The 20,836-nt window shown below is 44.4% G+C and overlaps 1 pseudogene; it reads left to right on the forward strand.

The window, feature by feature from the left end:
• Positions 1-617: 617 nt before the first annotated feature.
• Positions 618-20,347, forward strand: LOC120044817 (annotated as a pseudogene).
• The last annotated feature ends 489 nt before the right edge of the window (positions 20,348-20,836 follow it).

The following is a 20,836-nucleotide window of genomic DNA, read 5'->3' on the forward strand; positions in this document are numbered from 1 at the left end:
CGTGGGCACTATGGTGTTGAATGCTAAGCTGCAGTCAATGAACAGCTTTCTCACATAGGTGTTCCTTTTTGTACAGGTGAGAAAGGGCAGAGTGGAGTGCGATTGAGATTGCGTCATCTGTTGGGGCGGTATGCAAATTGGAGTGGGTCTTGGGTGTCTGGGAGGATGCTGTTGATGTGTGCCATGACCAGCCTTTCAAAGCACTTCATGGCTACCGATGTGAGTGCCACGGGGCGGTAATCATTTAGGCTGGTTACCTTTGCTTCCTTGGGCACAGGGACTATGGTGGTCTGCTTGAAACATGTGGGTATTACGTACTCTGTCAGGGAGAGGTTGAAAATGAAGAATTTTTCTTTGAGTCGGACGGGAAGGATATACTCCAAACACCTGAACAGGCCCTCATCCCCGTCATTCGCTGGAGAAAGAGATTGGGGTTCCTTGTGAGGATCAGGTGACAAGTGGCTAATCTGCCTTTGCCATCAGTACTGTTGGCTAACGTTAAATCACTGGAAAATAAATGAGATGAACTGAAAACAATTATATCCTACCAACACGACATTAACTGTAATATCTAATGTTTCACAGAGTTGTGGCTGAACGACTACATTAATAACATACAGCTGGCGGGTTATGCACTCTATCGGCAGGATGGAACAGCAGCTTCTGGTAAGACACGGGGCAAGGGCCTATGCATATTTGTAAACAATAGCTGGTGCACGATATCTAAGGAAGTCTCGAGGTTCTGCTCGCCTGAGGTAGAATTTCTCATGATAAGCTGTAGATAAGCTGTAGACCACACTATCTACCTAGTTTTCATCTGTATTTTTTTGTAGCTGTCTACATACACCACACCAAAATTGCGCTCAATGAGCTGTATGCCGCCATAAGCAAACAAGAAAACACTCATCCAGAGGCGGCGCTCCAAGTGGCCATGGACTTTAATGCAGGGAAACTTAAATCAGTTACCTAATTGGTTGCACATTTAACATGCTGATAGAGGGGAAAGAAACTAGGCCACCTTACCTCCACATAAAGAGATGCGTACAAAGCTCTCCCTCGCCCTCCATTTGGCAAATCTGACCATAATTCTCTCCTCCTGATTACAATCAAAAATTAAAGCAGGAAGCATCAGTGACTCGGTCTAAAAAAGTGGTTAGATGAAGCAGATGCTAAACTACAGGACTGTTTTGCTAACACAGACTGGAATATGTTCTGGGATTCTTCTGGTGGCATTGAAGTACACCACATCAGTCACTGGCTTCATCAATAAGTGCATCGACGACGTCGTCCACACAGTGACTGTATGTACATACCCCAACCAGAAGCCATGGATTCCAGGCAACATTTGCACTGAGTTAAAGGGTAGCGCTGCGCTTTCAAGGAGCTCTAACCCGGAAGCTTATAAGAAATCCCGCTATGCCCTCCGAACCAGCAAAGCATCAATACAGGACTAAGGTCGAATAGTACTACACCGGCTCCGACGCTCGTCAGATGTGGCAGGGCTTGCAAACTATTAGACTACAAAGGGAAGCACAGCCAGGAGCTGCCCACTGACGCGAGCCTGTAGGCTCACTTCGAGGCAAGTAACACTGAAACATGCAGGAGAGCACCAGCTGTTCCGGAAGACTGATCAAGCTCGCCACAGCCGACGTGAGTAAGACCTTTAAACAGGTCAACATTCACAAGGCCGCAGGGCCAGACGGATTACCAGGACGTGTACTCTGAGCTTTCGCTGATCAACTGGCAAGTGTCTTCACTGACATTTTCAACCTCTCCCTGTCTGAGTCTGTAATACCAACATAGTCCCTGTGCCTAAACACTAAGGTTACCTGCCTAAATGACTGTTACCTACCCGTAGCACTCACATCTGTAGCCATGAAGTGCTTTGAAAGGCTAGTCATGGCTCACATCAACACCATTATCCCAGAAACCCTAGAGCCACTCCAATTTGCGTACCGCACGCACCAACAGATCCACAGATGATGCAATCCCTATTGCTCTCCACACTGCCCTTTCACACCTGACAAAAGGAACACCTGTGAGAATGCTATTCATTGACTACAGCTCAGCGTTCAACCACGTAGTGCCCTCAAATCTAATCACTAAGCTAAGGACCCTGGGACTAAACGCCTCCCTCTGCAACTGGATCCTGGACTTCCTGACGGGCAACCCCCAGGTGGTAAGGGTAGGTAACAACATCCGCCACGCTGATCCTCAACGGGTGCGTGCTCAGTCCCCTCCTGTACTCCCTGTTCACTCATGACTGCATGGCCAGGCATGACTCCAACACCATTAAGTTTGCCGGTGACAACAGTGGACCTGATCACCGACAATAAAGAGACAGCCTATAGGGAGGCGGTCAGAGACCTGACTGTGGTACCAGGATAACAACCTCTAACCTCAACGTGATCAAAACAAAGATGATTGTGGACTACTGGAAAAGGAGGACCGAGCACGCCCCCTTTCTCATCGGCGGGGCTGTAGTGGAGCAGGTTGAGAGCTTCAAGTTCCTTGTCGTCCACATCACCAACAAACTAACATGGTCCAAGCACACCAAGACAGTCGTGAAGAGGGCACGGCAAAATCTATTCCTCCCCCCCCCCCTCAGGAGACTGAAAAGATTTGGCATGGGTCCTTAGATCCTCAAGGTTCTACAGCTGCACCATCGAGAGCATCCTGACGGGTTGCATCACTGCCTGGTATGGCAACTGCTCGGCCTCCGGCCGCAAGGCACTACAGGAAGTTGTGCATACGGCCCGATACAGGACCTCTATATCAGGCGGTGTCAGAGGAAGACTCTAAAAATTGTCAGACTCCAGTCACCCAAGTCATAGACTGTTCTATCTGCTACCACACAGGAAGCGGTACCGGAGCGCCAAGTCTAGGTCCTAGAGGCTTCTAAACAGCTTCTACCCCCAAGCTATAAGACTCCTGAACAATTAATCAAATGGCTACCCAGATTATTTGCATTGCCCCCCCCCCCCCCCCCCCCCCCCCCTCCTATGCTGCTGCTGCTACTCTGTTATTGTCGATGCATATTCACTTGAATCACTCTACCTATATGTTCATATTACCTTGACACCGGTGCCCCCACACATTGACTCTGTACCTGTACCCCCTGTATATAGCCCCACAATTACAATTTACTGCTGCTCTTTAATTATTTTTTCTTTCTATTGAAATTCTTTTTTTCCCCTTAACTGCATTGTTGGTTAAGGGCTTGTAAGTAGGCATTTCACTGCTACACCTGTTGTATTCGGCGCATGTGACAAATTTGATTTGAAATATTCTTTCCATCTTCTCAGGTGAATCTCATCAGTCGCTGAGTGTCAGATGCCGTCCGCCTTAGGACCCAGCAGGCCTGCTGCTGCCCTTGCCGAAGCGCTGGAGAGCTCTGGTCGGATCATAGACCGACACCTTCAAGAAGACCGCTGCTTCCCGGACATCTCAGAGCTTCTTAATGTCCCCTGTCACAGTAGGTCAAGTGATCAATGGTGCAAATTTGTATGTTGTTCAAGTTTGTCAATTCGATTTATCTCACAGGTCATTCTAGCCATGATACTTGGTTGTAGCCTTCTTACTGTGTCTAGGGAGACTACAGCCACGTTTCGGCGCTTACATCACTTCCCAAATTGTGCTAAGGTGATTTTTTATTTTTTATTTCTTTCTCTCCCCCTCTGTTACAGACATGCCATCTTTGTCTGGGGGGTCAGACATGGACTACCCTCTTCAGGAACCTGGGCTGCTCAGTGTGCCAAACCTCCCTGAGCTCAGTGCAGTCCGCAGGGTTCCCCTACCACCTGAGCTGGTGGAGCAATTCAGCCGTGTCCTTTTCAGAGAATACACAGAGGGAGCTGTGTCTAGGGAAAGATCTCAATTGCATACTCCTTGTGTCTTCTCTCCTCGTCTCCTTCTCAAAACCCATTGGACTAGAAAGCCAGAGGTTCCTCTCCTCTGAACTTCTCCAATGGGTTTTGAGATTGGGGCAAGGGCGCGATGAGTATGCAATTGAGATTCTCCCTAGGTCTCACCAGTTGAACTCAGAAGGGCCGGTGCAGGGTTATATGAACTGTCTATGTAAAACTAACTACCACTTTAGACAAGTTGCTTAACCTTAACCTCCCCCTAACAGATATGCAGTGCAATTGTATGATGGGAGTTTTTCCTGAAATTTGTCGGGCGTGGCTCACCATTGACAACGATATCTTCATGTGGAATTATGAGGATGGGTGAGTACCAAGCACTCCTAAATAAAGTCACTTTATGCAGTAGCAGAAAACATGGACCCATTTTCTCTGTCTCTTGTCTGTGCTACAGGGGGGATGTTGCATATTTTGACGGGCTCAGTGAAACCATCCTGTCCGTGGGGCTGGTCAAACCTAAAGCAGGTCAAATTGCATAACTCTTACCTGAGCTGTGTTTCCTGTATTCAAAGTCACAACAGCTTTGTAGGTGTTTGGCTTAACTTAACCCACAGGATACACATTTTCCTGCAGGGATTTTCCAGCCACACATCCACTTCCTGTTGGTCTTAGCCACTCCTGTGGATGTGGTGATCCTGGGGCTCAGCTTCCCTAAAGCTCAGGCAGGTAAGTAATGATGACCCTTATACCTGAACCACACACGCTAGACACAATACAATACTCCTGGTGTCATCAATTCAGCAACAGTTATGAAATTGGTTGATTTGGTTTATATTGACATGGTTGTGTTTGTATTAGTATTGACCCACCGTGGGCTACTTCAGAAATGTATCATCTAATCTCTTTCCTCTCCCTCTCTGTGTTGAATGACAGGATAACTGTATCCCTCCAGACGCTCCCAAACCTGCTGTACTCCATCCCCACAGACAACACCTACCACCTGGCCATCACCTCCACTGATCTGGGACGCATCTTCCTGGCAGGGGAAGATGGCTGCCTATATGAGGTAGCCTACCAGGCCGAGGCAGGCTGGTTCAGCCAACGCTGCAGGAAGATTAACCACTCCGAAAGCAGCCTGTCCTTCCTCGTCCCCTCTCTGCTCCAGTTCTCCTTCTCTGAGGATGGTAAGGATAGTTTTCAGGCTCCTTGTGGAGTTGGAATGTTCTTGTGTTATGCTCTAGTTCTTAAATTAAATTTCACGTCACATTTCTATCTTTGTGCTCCACAGACCCGGTAGTGCAGATTGCCATTGACAACTCCCGTAACACTCTCTTCACCCGCTCAGAGAAGGGGGTTCTACAGGTATATAACCCGTAAGAGTTTAACATTTTGAATGGTAGCACTGTAGTAAATATCCATATGTGTAAGTATTTGCAGAATGACATTGCTTTGGTTAGAACTTTGTCAGACATTTGAAAAGGTTCTTCTGAATAGGACCTTGAGTTTAAAGCTGCTGCATGTTCCAGGTGTATGACCTGGGTGCAGATGGGCAGGGTCTGAGCCGTGTGGCGGCCATGTCACAGAGCTCCATCGTAGCTGCAGCAGGAAACATTGCCAGGTCGGTCTGCTACTCCTCACCTCTGGATAATATCCGGAGGGCTAGTGAATGGTCAATCAATAAAATCTATTTCAAGCCCTTTTTATATCAGCTAATGTCACAAAGTGCTATACAGAAAAACAGCCTAAAACCCCAAACAGCAAGCAATGCAGATGTAGAAGCACGGTGGCTAGGAAAAACGCCCTGGTCAAAGGTTATCCCTGCTTAAGAACAGGTCAAATCTATTTATTTTATATCTCTCTATAGGACCATTGATCGCTCTGTTTAAACCCATCGTACAGATTTGAGTCCTCCGACTGCCACCTGCTGGCTGTCACTCACACGGGTAAGGAGACGGACTGACATTGTAGACACTTATCCTGTAATGAAAACAAAGACCTTATGAAGACCTGTAGCTCTCTATCTGTGCTTCTAGGAGTGCGTCTCTACTTCAGTACTACTCCCTTTGCCCCACCGCATGCCAAGCACCCAGCGGCACGCCCTAGTCTGCTAGCTCTGGTCCATGTCCGCCTGCCTCCAGGCTTCTCTGCCTCCTCCACCCTGCAGAAACCTGCTAAGGTCCACAAGGCTCTGTACATCAAAGGTAAAGCCACTGAAGTCTGTATGCTATCCTGCAGTGGAGGCTGGTGGGAAGAGCTATAGGAGGACGGGCTCATTGTAATGGCTGAAATGGAATGGTATCAGACCTATGGAAACCACACGTTTCAATCTGTTCTATTAATTCCATTCCAGCCACTTACAATGAGCCCATCCTCCTATGGCTCCTCTCACGAGCCTCCAATGCTATCCTTTTATAATTGGTTCTCAAGCATCGCCCTAGTTAAAGGGTCAATCTGTAGTTGCTATGTCAATTTCTTTTACTTAAATGTAGAATATACCCATTTGATATTTGACAAATACCACCTACAGTGCATTCGGAACGTATTCAGACCCCTTGACTTTTTCCACATTTTGTTACATTTTTATTTATTTTTTAGAATAAGGCTGTAACGTATCTCATAAATCTACACAAAATACCCCATAATGACAACCATGAAAACAGGTTTTATTTTTCCCAATGTATTTAAAATAAAAACATACCTCATTTACAAAAGTATTCAGACCCTTAGCTATGAGACTCGAAATTGAGCTCAGGTGCATCCTGTTTCCATTGATCATCCTTGAGATGTTTCTACAACTTGATTGGAGTCCACTTGCGGTAAGTTCAATTGATTGGACATGATTTGTAAAGCCACAAGATCCCACAATTGACAGTGCATGTCAGAGCAAAAACCAAGCCATGAGGTCGAAGGAATTGTCCGTAGAGCTCCGAAACAACAGGATTGTGTCAAAGCACAGGTCTGGGGAAGGGTACCAAAAAATGTCTGCACCATTGAAGGTCCCCCAAGAACACGGTGGCCGCCATCATTCTTAAATGGAAGCTTTTTGGAACCACCATTACTCTTCCTTGAGCTGGCTGCCCGGCCAAATTGGGGGAGAAGGGCCATGGATGTGACCAAGAACCCGATCCCTCTGACAGAGCTCTGGAGTCCCTCTGTAGAAATGGTTGTGCTTCTGGAAGGTTCTCCCATCTCTGCAGCACTCCACCAATCAGGCCTTTATGGTAGAGTGGCCAGACGGAAGCCACTCCGTAAAAGGAACGACAGCCCGCTTGGAGTTTGCCAAGTGGCACCTAAAGGACTCAGACCATGAGAAACAAGATTCTCTGGTCTGATGAAACCAAGATTGAACTCTATGGCCTGAATGCCAAGCGTTATGTCTGGAGGAAACCTGGCACCATCCCTAGCATGGTGGTGGCAGTATCATGCTGTGGGAGTGTTTTTCAGCGGCAGGGACTGGGACACTAGTCAGGATCGAGGGAAAGATGAACAGAGAGATCCTTGATGAAATCCTGCTCCAGAGCACTTAGTACCTCAGACTGGGGCGACGGTTCACCTTCCAACAGGATAATGAGCCGGAGTACACAACTAAGACAATACAGGCGTGGCTTCTGGACAAGTCTCATAATGTCCTTGAGTGGCCCAGCCTGAGCCCAGACTTGAATCCAATCGAACATCTCTGGAGTGACCTGAAAATGGCTGTGCAGCGATGCTCCCCATCCAACCTGACAGAGCTTGAGAGGATCCTCAGAGAAGAATGGGAGAAACTCTCCAAATACAGGTGTGCCAAGGTTGTAGCGTCATACCCAAGAAGACTCAAGGCTGTAAGCACTGCCAAAGGTGCTTCAACAAAGTACTGAGTAAAGTTTCAACTGTTCTGCCTGCGGCTATGGAACCCTGACCTGTTCACCGGATGTGCTACCTGTCCCAGACCTGCTGTTTTCAACTCTCTAGAGACAGCAGGAGCTGTAGAGATACTCTCAATGATCGGCTATGAAAAGCTAACTGACATTTACTCCTGAGGTTCTGACTTGTTGCACCCTCGACAACTACTGTGATTATTATTATTTGACCATGCTGGTCATTTATGAACATTTGAACATCTTGGCCATGTTCTGTTATCTCCACCCGGCACAGCCAGAACAGGACTGGCCACCCCTCATAGCCTGGTTCCTCTCTAGGTTTCTTCCTAGGTTTTGGCCTTTCTAGGGAGTTTTTCATAGCCACCGTGCTTCTACACCTGCATTGCTTGCTGTTTGGGGTTTTAGGCTGGGTTTCTGTACAGCACTTTGAGATATCAGCTGATGTAAGAAGGGCTATATAAATAAATTTGATTTAAAGGGTTTGAGTACCTTTTTTTTTTTTATGTTTGCAAGAATGTCTAAACCTGTTTTTGCTTTGTCATTATGGTGTATTGTTTTAATCAATTTTAGAATAAGGCTGTAATGTAACAAAATCTGGATAAAGTCAAGGGATCTGAATACTTTCCGAATGCACTGTATAAATGCCCCATGAACTTAGTTCAACTGTTGTACCCCACCAGAACCCAAAATATAAGTTTTTTTTGTTGCTGTTTTTAAACAAACAAACGCTGTGTAGCCTCAAAACATGCGTAAAACTATAATTGTAATATTATGGATAGTCAGTCCTTCTATCCTTAGCTCCTTCTATCCCAAGCCCATCCCTCAGAATTTTACCAAAACGGAGACAGAGTGGCTGCTTTGTTAGTGATTCAATAGCGGATTGACCCTTTTTTAAAAGTTTACTCGTGTTGATCCCTACAGGAGTTCTCCTCATGGCAGCTTCTGAGGCTGAGGACAGTGACATCCTGTGGTGTATCAACCACGACTCCTTCCCCTTTAAGAAACCCCTGATGGAGGCACAGGTGGGAGCTGACAGTTAGGGTCATAGTAAGACGTATTACACCAGATCCACACACACTTGGATGTCATGTCAAAACCGAGCTTACTTTGCGATTAGGGTTGCAAAGGTTCGTAAACTTTCCAGTAAATTTCCATGGGAAGTTAAGCCAGGCAATTTTACTTAAATTCATCAAAAAAGTCAGCTTATAACAGTGAACCTTTTTTGTGGGATACGCATAAGGCAATTCTAGGTCTTATGGCATATTTTGGTTAAACTATCCCCAATTCAATGGAATTGCAACCCTCTGCATGCACAGTGCATTCTTCCATCACATGTACAGCTGATTCTCAAGATCTTGCACACTAATGAGATGCTATTGAGCCCACACTACTACACTGTCTGAGCCAAAGACTACATGCTTTCTGGTAAGCTTTGATTACAATACTGGGTGGGGTGAATATATTTTATATGACATGATTTTTGTTAACTAGTAAATGGTAGCCTACAGCAAAGTCTAACTTATCAACAATTTCTGCTTGTTAGTTTTTGCTACCATGTGGGTTTTAGCTTGCTTGAGTCTGCTAACTGAGGAATGTTAGTATACATGTTTCATTTTAAAATATTTATCTTATAAAGGAGTTGTTTAATCTAACTGCTTAACTATTTATCTGTACATGGAATTGTATGTATTTTTGTTCTAATCATTACAGGAAAGTGCTACGAGCACTATCTGATGTGTGGAGACATTTCACTGTAGCTAATGTAGGAGGAAAAGCTGTGTACATTTGCAAATACTGTGCAAATCATATGTGAAGAATACAACAAAGATGCAGAATCAACTGGCCAAGTGCATAAAGTTCCCTCAGCATTCACAAAAAGCAACCTCTGACAAAAGTCCCTCTACTTCTATTCGAGGTGAAAATGATGAATCAGACACCTTATTGGTAGCAACAGCTCATGGTCCTCCTGGAATCAGAAGTTTTTTTTGACTCAATGGAGGAACGTAGTCAGAGATGCTGATGAATGTCTTACTCGAGCTGTGTATGCAACTGGTTCACCTCTGATGCTCACAAGCAATGTGTATTGGAAGAGATTTCTGAATGTTCTTCGCCCAGCATAAAGCATGTCTGGTAAGAGGGGTTATCTACTCATTTGCTGGATGCAGAGTTCAAGTGAAGGTCAAGCAAATCATAGAGAAAGCGGACTGTATTGCAATCAGCTCTGATGGGTGGTCGAATGTTCGTGGGCAAGGAATAATTAACTACATCTCCACCCCTCAACCAGTATTCTACAAGAGCACAGACACAAGGGACAACAGACATACCAGGTCTCTACATTGCAGATGAGCTGAAGGCCGTCATCAATGATCTTTGAACACAGAAAGTATTTGCACTGGTGACAGACAATGCTGCGAACATGAAGGCTGCTTGGTCTAAAGTGGAGGAGTCCTACCCTCACATCACACCCATTAGCTGTGCTGCTAATGCGTTGAATCTGCTCCTCAGGGACATCATGGCACTGAAAACAATGGATACACTCTACAAGAGAGCCAAGGAAATGGTTAGGTATGTGAAGGGTCATCAAGTTATAGCAGCAATCTACCTCACCAAGCAAAGTGAAGAATAAGAGCACCACATTGAAGCTGCCCAGCAACACCTGTTGGTGTGGTGTTGTCATCATGTTTGACAGTCTCCTGGTGGGGAAGGAGTCTCCAAGAAATGGCCATACCACAGTCTGCCGACATGGACAGCCACATCAAGAGGATCCTCCTGGATGATGTATTTTGGGAGAGAGTGGTAAGCAGCCTGAAACTCCTGAAACCTATAGCAGTAGCCATTTCACGGATTGAGGGAGATGATGCCATCCTGTCTGATGTTCAGACTCTGCTTGTTTGGGAACACGCATACCAAAGCACACAACAGGCTGACCAATAAAAGGGTTGAGAAATTGGTGGCCATCCGGGCAAATTTGAGGCTTTTTGAGCCTGACAACGAGCCACCCTCAACAAGGTTGGAAAGTGACGATGAGGCTTCAGAGTCTGATGTTCAAGAGGTGGACATTGAGGAGGTCCAGAGAGAAGACAACCAAAGCTTTATTTTCTAGACTATAATTTTACAGATGTATGTTGAAAACATTTTTGGGAGATGCGATGGATCATTCAATATTCCCTTTCTTTTGTTCAGTGAAATCATCCCATGTGAAGTCAACTCATTTAATTAAAGTTCAATTCATAACTAAATTGTTTATTTCTATTGTAAGGATTTAATCACTTGCAATTATGTCTACTTATGGTAAGGTAAAGGTTTGTTTCTGTCTCCGTATGGTAAATATATCGAATGCAAAAATCGACGTTTTAAATTGTATTAATTTGCATATATTTCTATTAATTCCCATATATTCCCACGGAAAGTTTCAACCTCTGAACCCTATTTGCAACGCATATGCTATGATTTTGATTAATTTCTTTTGCAATTTGACTTTAAAAAAGTATTGTAGAGCATATTGTCTGTATTTAATTTCAGGTGATGTCCAATGTAGATGGCCACTCCTGGGCGCTATGTGCCATCGAGGAGGAGAAAGCACCTAAAATCTCTACCCCCCTGAATAAGGACCAGGTTCCTCTCACTGACACGCCTGTCGTGGTGAAGCAACACAATGTCCCTCCACAGAAGTTTGTTCTTATCTCTGCCAAGGTACAGTCAAGATTTTACAGCTTAGTTTGTACCGTGTGAATGGCACTAAATTCACACAGTCGATGAAACTTGTTCAGTCCTGTCTGTAATTTTGTGAACAAAGGCAAAAATCTATAAACTTGTTGTTAATCATGGTCTTCCAGGGAAGTCACATCTTCCACAAGTTGCGGCCGGTGGACCAGCTGCGCCACCTACTGGTGTGCGGTACTGGTGGAGAGAGTGAAGAAGTCGAACGCTTCTTCAAACTGCGCAGGGTATGAATCTCATTACTCAATGTCTTGTTAGTGCAAGTACCCCTACACACACTCTGTCTTTATTTCTCTGTTTATTGATCTAATCCTCTCAGGAGGAGCAGGCGTGTGCCACTGCTCTGATTCTGTCCTGTTCCAGTGCTGCCTGCGACAGAAAGGTGTCTGTGGGCCACCAGAGCCTTCTTTAGGTATGGAGGAGAGGCTCAGATGAGGTTCCCCTCGGGTCATTCTGCTCCTAGCAGCGTTGGAGCGCTGTTCGGCTCTCCTGTACCAGGTGAGGGGCATCTGAGGAAGGATTTCTGCTTTTAGCACTTTAGCATTATATGAATTCCCATTTGTTGTAACATGGCAATAATGTCGTAGTGGAAATCCATTGTGTAAATTGTACAGATTTGAATTAGAAGTTGTCTGTCTGCATCACTTGTCTGACTCCCTACCTGTTGTTCTTATAGGATCCCATATGTCTGTTGGTAGCAGCCCCATTCCTAACCCTAGTTTCCTAGCTACACCGGCTCCAGGTACACTACCTTCATTTTCCTCCATATGATTGCCGAGTGCCTTGCAGTCAACAGTACTAAACAGTCAATGGAATGGCATCAACCACTTGGAAACCAAATTATTTTGTGTTTGATACCATTCCATTGACTCCATTCCAAGCATTATTCCTCCCCTCAGCAGCCTCCACTGACACATTCACCCACTGAATATTGGCAACATTGAGTGAATTACTTAGGAACATTTGAGTGGTTTTAATGTGTGTGTGTGTTTTTGCCATTGACAACAATATCTCAGGTATGATGCCCCAGAGTGTGTCTACGCCCTATGTACCAGCCATGCCCTCCACCCCCATCGCTGGCTTGTCCTCTGGGCCAGAGGTGGTCTTCTCAGGGAAGCACAACGGCATCAGTGTCTACTTCACACGCATACTGGTGTGAGTCACCTCAGCTGGACAAAGTACGGTACTCAGGTCTCACCTCCATACTGGGGTGAGTCACCTCAGCTGGACAACGTACGGTACTCAGGTCTCACCTCCATACTGGGGTGAGTCACCTCAGCTGGACAACGTACGGTACTCAGGTCTCACCTCCATACTGGGGAAATACAATTTTCTGGCATGTTTAAAGGGATAGTTCACCCAAATTACAAAATGATATGTTGGTGTCCATACCCTGTAAGCAGTCTTTAGACAAGGTATGACACCAATCCATTCTTTGGTTTATTAGCATTTGTGGCACATCCTATTCAAGTCATGTTACTGATATTATAATTTTTATTTAGGTGAACTATCCCTTTACCTTTTGTACTGGACTCAGAAACATTAATGTGTCACTTATGTCATGGCTTGAGTCACTTGACTAAGTTAACTTATCATTATTGATTAACAGTAATATCTGGGACGGGAGTCTTGCTGTTGAGAAGATCGTCATTAAAGGAAATCAGGCTGTCAGTATTGTGAGTATTACATAAACAGCAAATTAGTCTTCCTTTGCAAGTTAATTTGATGATGATGGTCAATCTCGCTCTCCCAGTTGGAGAGCACAGCCAGCTCATCTGATCTGGAGTCAGTTCTTCTGGAGCTCTGTGGTCTGAAGGACTTCCTGGATAAGAACTCCCAGTTCCGCCCCTCGTCTCTGGGTACAGCCAGGTAAGACAGACCCTTGGGCCCTGCTTCTCCCCGTGGCCAAGCCCTGGGCTGGCTACTTTATGGGAAATATAGCTACACTTCTATGGTCATTGGGTGAAATAAATACGGCTTGAATGGCATCTTATGCTCTACAGTTTTAGCTCACCAGCCAATCTGCAGCAGCGGCTGCTAGGTTTCATGCGGCCTGATGGAGCCAGTTCTCAGCAAATTCAGCAGGAACTCCAGAGGAAGTACCACAGTAAGTAATATGTGGGTGTTAAAGGTAAACTGCCATCCACATCAAGGAGCAACTAGAATTACAGCAGGGTCTGAGTATAATCATAACACTATTAAGAACACACTGTTCTTGAATTATTTTGTGGTCTCCGACTGTTTAATCCTTATTTCTATCCTCTCCCCGTCCCCAGCCGAGGCTCAGGTCTATGAGAAGATCTTCCTGCAGGGTATCCAGCAGCTGGTGCATCGCTCCTGTCAGACCCTGGCCCTGTGGAAGCTGCGGTGTGACCACCAGTTCAGCCTCATTGTCTCTGAACTACCCAAGGTAAGTTCTAGATCCATGACCTCACTGGGGACTGGTTCCCCGGACACAGATGATTAACCCTACTCCATTGTCCATTGGGATTGATTTTTAATCTAGGACCAGGTTTAATCTGTGCCCGGGGAAACCAGCGCTGGATATTCAGGATGTGCAGGAATACATTGTGCTGTCAATCACTTACTGATTCATCCCATTGTTTAATCGTCCAAGTATTTTGTCAAGATGTTTCTCTTGTATCCTGTTTATAACCCCTCTGTGCATTGCGTTCTAGGAGTTCCAGGACCAGATGAAGGGGGTGAGTTTTAAGGACGTGGTGATCCGGGGTCTGGAGTTGACCGGAGCCCTGATCACAGCCCTCATCAACGTCTACATCAAAGACTCTGCTTCTGTAGATGCCATAAGCACCCACCTCAGACATCTGCCCCCTACTGTACAGCAGTGACGACAGCATCTGCTCAAAGGTAGAGCATACTCACACCCGGTTGTTGTTTTTTTCTATATGACAGGGATGATGTACAACAGACATTGCATCCGATTTTAGTCTGTGGGGAGACTTTTTGGTATCATCCACTGCCCTCGTTTCTCCCAGTATAACAGTACCTGAGAACTGAATGTCTCCCTCTCAGGCTAATGAGTTGCTGCAGGGCTCCAGACAGATCCAGACTAGGACAGATAAGGAGAGAACACAGAGTCATTACAGCTCTACCAGCTGATCAGCCATCACACAGACCTGCCACTGGTCTGCTCCCAGTACAGACAGGGTAAGGCTGCCATCATACTGGCCCGGAGCCAGTAAAAACATGTCGGGCCAGTGGATCTCGTCAGTCACTGGCCCGAACAGGCCAGTAAATTCTCAGTGCATTTTTGCAATCCAGTTCAACATTTACCTGCTCTGTTGCAGTCTACTATTGAAGACTACACGCGGAAAAGTCATGCTATTTCTATTTGAGCAATATGATTGGCTGTTCATTCAAGCACCACCACGCTCCCACGAGTCACAACTTCTCGAGCCGTACATGAGTTGATGCCATCAATCTACTCGCTCAGCTTATTTATTTTAGTTAAGGAAAGGTATTTACAGACGTAAACCTTCAATAGTGAACATGCTACTGTTGCTAGTCTGCAAATGAAAGCTGTAAAAAGACATCTAGCATTTGTCTCAGCTAGCCTACTATAGCTAGGTCTATCTCTTTTGGAACACAGTTGTCTTAAAGGGGCAGTGTCCTAATATGAGATGTATAAAAAAAAATCTTGAAATGACACTAAAGAAACAAAGTAATGCAATTCTAAAGAATAGACTAATGACTTCCATTGCAAAATTATATTACACAGCTTTTTATACATATCATAATAACTAAATGTAGCCAATAATGGCTGCATATAGAGAGAAAGCATGCCAACCTAGAGACCCTGCATGACCCCAATGCATTTAGAAACTACACCATGTCCGGGCCAGCAGAAATGATTTTTGGTCCCATATGACCGGACCAGTAAGAAAATAAGATGAAGGAAAATAGTCATAATTTCCAGGACCACCCAAACATAAACATGTGAAAATGGCTTGTTTTGTAGTCAAAAAGATAGAGGAAGATAAGTGTTTCCAATGACATCATCAACCAATTAGTAGACAATGCCTACACATCATTGGTTAAAATCACATGATGCACACTGTCATTGGAAATGCTTATCTTCTTTTTTTTCCCCCACAAACACAGAAATAAGCCATTTTCACATATGTTGACAGTGGGGTGGGGCTGGAGATGAACATAAATTTGGAACTTAGAAATGTCCCTTCAACATTGGACCCTGCAAATATTACTCTTAATGCTTACTGTGTGGATGGATGCTAACAATGTTTCTCTCCCTCTCAGTGCGTTTCTATGAGGGAGTGCTGGAGCTGTGCCTGACTGCAGCGTATAAGAAGGATCCTCAGAGGCTGGGACCTCACTTCTATAAGAACGGAGGATCAGGCTGGAGCACTGGCCTTTCAGGAGAGGTGACCTGTTCACATTGAATATGAAATACTGTGGTAATAGATATCTGCTAAGGGATGTCCGGGCCCTTTATTTTCTCCTTTTGTGCTGACATCGTCTGACCACCCCCTCCACTCCTCCTGTAGGTTGTTGTGTTATAAGTGTATCACAGACACCATGCAGGAGCTGGTGAACCAAAGTAAAGCTGCACCTCAGTCTCCCAGCGTCCCTAAGCAGCCAGGAACCCCTGTCATGACCTCTGACCCTAACATGCTGAGCAACGAGGATGCCACCGCCCACGTGAGTGCTGCTGGGAGGAGACTTGCCCCCAATGGCAATTGCAAGATTTAGTTTACTTATTTTTTTATGTGAATGTGTGTTAGTTCCAAGATTTTGGCCTCAATTCATGAATAAGCTGATCATGATGTTCTTTCTCCCTGGTAGTTTGAGCAGATTATTGGTCTGGCCCAGAGGTCACAGGATGAACTCTTCCACATAGCCCTCTACAACTGGCTTATACAGGCTGACCTCACCGACAAGCTTCTGGAGGTAAGAACCTTCTGACATTGTCCCGCAGTCACAGCCTGAGATGCCTAGTTCTGGAATTTTTTGTATTGCAATTAACTGATCTTTCATTGTGTGGCCTGGTGGTTTTAATATTATCCTCGCACTCTGTCTGTGTGGTCTATCCAGGTGAACTCTCCTTACCTGGAGGAACACCTGATGCACATGATCAAACAGGAGCAGAGTAAGGTGCGGAACATGGACCTGCTGTGGAGATACTATGAGAAGAGCCGCAGCTTTGGGAAGGCAGCTCACGTCCTGTGGACATGCTCAGGTAAAAGGCCTAACAGGCTATGAGTCTTTATACATGATGGGCCATTTGCACACAATGGTCCTGTGTTGCTCAGTTGGTAGAGCACGGTGCTAACAAGGCAAAGGATCGATTCCCTCTGGGAACACCCATAAAAATAAACATGTAGACACGTGATTTTTAAGTCCTTTGGATAAGTGTCGGCTAAATGGCTTTTATTTTTATCCTCTCCAGTCATGAAAATGTCCTCATTCCTGTTGATTCTGAGCAATGTTAAATGTGAGTATAAATGTGTCGGTTCTGTTTGTTCAGTACTGAGATCTCTCTGAAGCAGAGGCTGGAATACATCTCCAGGGCCATCCTGTCAGCCAAGAGCTCCTCCTGCATCTCTGCCCAGGGAGCTGAGGGGGAGTTCCTGCACCAACTGGAGGAGAAGATGGAGGTACGGGGAGGGGAGATTCTAGCTCTAATCTTGAAATTTATTAGGTTTTTAGATTTTTCACCCTTTGATACAGCTTAAATGTATATATTTTTTAACTCAAGCTGATATGGTTTCATCCCTCCCAGGTGGTCCGTATTCAGGTCCAGATCCAGGATACTCTGAGCAGACAGTACTCCCAGCATCCCTCTGTACAGGGAGCTGTGTCACAACTGGATTCAGAGCTTATGGACATCACCAAGGTAACAGTGCATGAATATCTAACATTATCCTTGACTCTAATGTTTTTTTTTAATACTCTATCCTTTGTCATCCAATCTAGCTGTATGGGTAGTTTGCAGATCACTTCCGGTTGTCTGAATGCAAGCTGGCCATCATCCACTGTGCGGGTCACTCTGACCCCATCCTGGTGCACTCTCTGTGGCAGGAGGTCATGGAGAAAGGTGTGTACAGACAAATACACATGGTAGCACCTGATGTCATCCCAGTCGTTTCTCTCTGACGCTTTGGTCTTTTGGAACTTTCTATTGCATTCTGAACTATTTCTTAAAGGGACAATTCAGGATTTTGGCATCGTGGATACCATTTTTATGTCTATGCGTGCAGTTTGAAGGAAGTTGCTAACTAACGTTAGTGCATTTGCAGAATGCTAGCTGTTCCTGTAAACCATAAAAATGGTATCCATGAGATGATCTAACTCTGGGGAAGTAGATAAAGGGCTTCTTTTCCAAATACCCGAAATTACTTTTTCTATTTGTTCCAGAGCTGTGTGACAGTGTGGCCAGGAGTCTAGCTGACAGAATGAGCGATCTGAGTCTCAAACTGGTGTCTCTTGGAAAGATCTATGCTGGAACACCCAGATACTTCCCTATAGGTAAAACCCCAGGTCTACTTTCCATCTATTTACCCCATGATTTCTCTACAGATTTTCATGTATGTAAAACATCCCCACTTAGTGTAATTACATTAGCAATTCATGAAGTCAACATGCATAGTATGTCTCTAAGGTGTGTCTCTGTAAGGACTGGAAGTGTAATCTGTGTTTTGCCTAATTGTCCACCAAGCGCTGTGGCCTGTCGTAGCTTGTCTACTATTGGACTACAGAGATCTGTTGCAATTACAATTACAGCTGGCAGGCATAGGATACGAACAGTGGCGTAGCGCAGTTTTGCGGGGTAACCCGCAAGGTCTGAGCACGGCTCCCCCAATTATATTATTTCTTGGATTATTTTGTCACCTTGCGGCAGAGGGGAATTTTTTTTTGCTAATTTCCTGCTATTCTACACATTTTTCCACGAGGCTGAGGGTAATTTCCTGTAATAAAAAATATATAAAATCAGGGCTTATGACGTGTCGTCCCCCCCCCCCTATTAATATGAGTAGATAAAGATACCCTTAATATTAAAGGGTTATAATGAATTTCAGAATTTGCACCTGTTTAACGTGAGCATTATTTAATGAGGAATGGCGCTGTACACTTAATACTGAATGTTTCCAACTCTGGCTGTGTGTATCCCAGGATCCGTGTTGGCAGCGTCTAAAGAAGCCTCTCCACCTGGTAGAGTGTATCCATGTGCTGCTGTCAGGATACGTGGAGGATCCCAGCAAAGTACCAACATATGACCGGTAACTAACCCACCACCAAGTGTGTTAACCTTTTCTCCTGTCTCCATTTATAAATGCTCCTTATTTGGAAGCATATCAACCTGTTTACATAGTAATGAGAATGTAATTGTTTGTGAAATGTGTCTAATATGCACTGTCTTACTCATATTTCTCTCTGTCCCTTTCAGACGGCGGTTCACTAATGTGTGTCTGGATAACATCTGTGGTTACCTGGTGGAGCTGCAGTCCCTGAGTCCCAACTCTGCCCTGCAGCTCACCATCGGCAACTTCAAGGCCCTGCAGGCCAAGCTGGAGAAAGTTCACTAAGGAGGTCTCCAGGGGTCACAGGAGGATCCTCAATTAAAGGGACAGATTGAGACACTGCAACTTTTGGCGTGCTAAATACAGAGACCTCAAGATTGATAGAGGTTTACAGTTGTGAATAACATGATTTGAAAGATTCCCTTCCTCTCTTTCTATATCTTCTGTTGTGGCTGATTTCTGATAGTGGCGTGACATTGAGAACAGTTTGGTCTCTGACTGCAGTTACATCTCAAAGGATTAACACCCCCACATTTCTCATGAAGAGGGGGGTATTGACCAGCTCGCTCTACACCCCTATCTTCAGATGTTTTACATCCTGTTTTTAACTTATTTTATAAGTACAGTATGCATTTTGTTTTGAACAATAAGCCTAGAAGTTATGTTAAGAAGTTAGGACAACCACTTATTGGTGGCTGAGGGAATTGTATTGGTCTCACAAAAATGTATGTTGGGAAAACAACATGAACTGTTGTTCAGACACCGAATTAGAGTACAATACTTTACAGGGATGGGATCTTCATTTAAATCCACATCATGGAGTTACTGTTCTTCTCATGTGGGTAAAATATTGAATGTACGTATGTTGAGGAGAAATGCACTTACATGATTGCTCTCAGATGGCTTGGTCATTTTGTTTGAACTTAAATCCATATGCTGATGTCTTTCCCTCTACATGCCATGATTGAGTCATATGTATTGCCGTTTGTTACATGGACATTGTGATTTGAGGATGTTACATAGACATTGTGATTTGAGGATGTTACATAGACATTGTGATTTGAGGACGCTGTCTTAATCACGCCACTCATTTAAGCCCCTTTTAATTCTCCCCCTCAGTTTAGATGTCAGAAGACTTTGTTAAGCTGTTTGTATTTTGGTTTGTCTGTACCAATCAACCTCTCTGTAATACAAAGGGGAATATTTGTACTCCAAATAATACGCTCGGAAGGCCTTTCTCTTCTGCCAAAGTTTTATAATGACAACTAAACCCTTTTACACGTTTTGTTTGTATTTTCTCTTTCTGAATGACCAGACGCCTTGAACAGTCTGTTTGCTTTTGGCTGACTAGTTAAGTAGCATTTATGAGTGTTTGTCTGATTTTATGTATCTTGTACTCAACTGAGATTTCGTGGTTATGCCAGAAGTCCTTGAGCCATGCCTTGTATAAGGGTGCTGTTCAAATAGCTTTAGTTTGTCAACTTAGGCATGTAATTTTACATAAATTGAATCATTAAAATTTGTCAAGTTTCTTTGGTTGAAAGTTTTGTATACATTTTTTTTTAAAGTATAAAACCTGCAACCTGTTCAGTATAATAAAAAATACACTTTTTGCACAAGTGAATCTTCAGAGATCCATTTATGGTAACTGTAGTGATTTCACTGCAGGACCAACATCATAGCACTCAACATCATAGTTGTCATTTAACAAAGTTCCCCAGCTTAAAGGTTCATACTTTGTGTCCCTGCTGTTTTTGTTGACATAATTACCCTTAATGGAGGATAATTGTACCTCAGGGCCGGTTGCTGTCACTGCAACGTAGTAATTATTGCTGGATGTTTTTCTCCCAAGTACTCAGGCATGGGCCTTTGATTTTAAATTGCTGGAAACAAAATAATTAAAGTAGCTTCTGCTCCAGAGATGCAGAATTGATTTCCCAACCTCATGAAGCACTTAAATTAAACTCGAAGTTGAAATGCTTGTTAACAAAAACTTTATAGTATGTAATGATATCTATAGTGTATTTTATGTAGCTTACATTCTGCAGGGTTGACAACATTAACATCCTTGTGATTCAGTCACCATTGCCAAAAATAGGTTTTATTGTCAGAT

This window comes from Salvelinus namaycush, chromosome 3, assembly GCF_016432855.1.
Source record: "Salvelinus namaycush isolate Seneca chromosome 3, SaNama_1.0, whole genome shotgun sequence".
NCBI lineage: Eukaryota > Metazoa > Chordata > Actinopteri > Salmoniformes > Salmonidae > Salvelinus > Salvelinus namaycush.